This window comes from Diceros bicornis, chromosome 29 (assembly GCF_020826845.1).
Source record: "Diceros bicornis minor isolate mBicDic1 chromosome 29, mDicBic1.mat.cur, whole genome shotgun sequence".
Lineage (NCBI taxonomy): Eukaryota > Metazoa > Chordata > Mammalia > Perissodactyla > Rhinocerotidae > Diceros > Diceros bicornis.
In genome coordinates this window covers 31,653,773-31,655,158 of record NC_080768.1, presented here as the reverse complement: position 1 = coordinate 31,655,158, position 1,386 = coordinate 31,653,773, and the positions used below count along the sequence as shown (strand labels likewise).

Below are 1,386 nucleotides of genomic sequence, written 5' to 3'. Positions count from 1 at the left end.
TCAATTAAGAGCTCCACGGCAGCATGCACTTACTCTTTTAACAGCACAGCTGTTTCCTTGGACCAAGCCCAATGATGTGTGTGCTAAAGAGTTTGGGGGAGTCTTGAATCCCCAGGTTTCAGCTTCTATCCCAACTGCAGTTCTTGATACTTCCTACTTTCCCCCCATAGCCTGCACAACTGTGGGATTCTGACTCCAGGGTGGGGTTGCCTCCTTTCAGTCAATGCCAAGCTCCCCACGTGTAAAATCATCTCATAGGGGTGCCTTCTGGAGCTCTTTGGAGAAAGGGCAGCTAGAGTCGTGGAGAAGACTGTTTATACACCACAGACACTGTCATAAAATGCTTTTGTATGTGCTTTAAGACCACACTGAAACTGGCTATGTGGCATAACACCCCGCCTCCTTCATCCCTCACCTTTTTTCCCCCTTCTCCCCCCATCACGTTATTCTGCTTTAGGTAACATGTTCCTTCTTATCTGTATCAAAACTCCTACTGAACAATGAGCTCTGGGTTGCAAAAGAGGATTTATTTTTTGCAACTGTCTATAAACCACCTTTTGATCATAATCTCTGCAGTTTGTTTTAATCTTAATTTAGACTGCCCTTTTGTCGCTGGTGCCTGTCAAGTCGATTCTGACTCCTAGCGACCCTGTGAACAGCAGAGTGGAACCCTACCCAGTCTTTCTGCACCATTCTCTCACCTTTAGGCGCTATATCAGACAATGCTTTGCTGCTAGTCATAAGGTTTTCAAGGCCAATTTTTCTGGAAGTAGGTGGCCAGGTCCTTCTGTCTAGTCTGTCTTAGTCTAGGAGCTTCGCTGAAACCTGTCCACCATGGGTGACCCTGCTGGTATTTGCAATGTCAGTGGCATAATTTTCAGCAACACACACCATTACAGTATGACAACCAACAAACTGGTAGTGTGGTTCCCTGACCACGAAACGCACCCGGGGCACTGTGGTGAGAGTGCCGAATCTTAACCAAGAGACCACCAGGGTGGCTTTAAACTGCCTTATGTTTCATTGCTCTGAGGAAATACATTCAAGGGAAATATTGCAAAAACAAGAGATGTGCTAAACAAACAGAGATGGTCTAATGACATATAGATGACCACTGGATCAGTGGCCCTTCATACTCTGCCCATGAAATAAAGAAGTACTGTTAACTGATAATAGCTAAGATTATACGAAACCACAAATCCCACTATGACAGGGGGTGGGGAGAGATGAAGAAATTTTTCTGCAAAGCCAAAAAACAGAACCAATGCTGATTGAGATCAATGTCAATCAAGATTCTCTCATGACTTCATTTAATGTTATTCAGAATTTAAAGTGAATTCTATTTGACAAAAACAAATTAGAGAAATTTCATCAACTTTTCTTTTT

General features: G+C 43.4%; 1 non-coding gene across 1 annotated transcript; it reads right to left on the bottom strand.

Moving 5' to 3' along the window:
• Window positions 1-461: 461 nt before the first annotated feature.
• On the bottom strand, window positions 462-575 carry LOC131394148 (small nucleolar RNA SNORA40). Its single transcript, XR_009216081.1, has one exon. It is a non-coding gene; the product is annotated as a small nucleolar RNA SNORA40 (small nucleolar RNA).
• Between the last annotated feature and the right edge of the window lie 811 nt (window positions 576-1,386).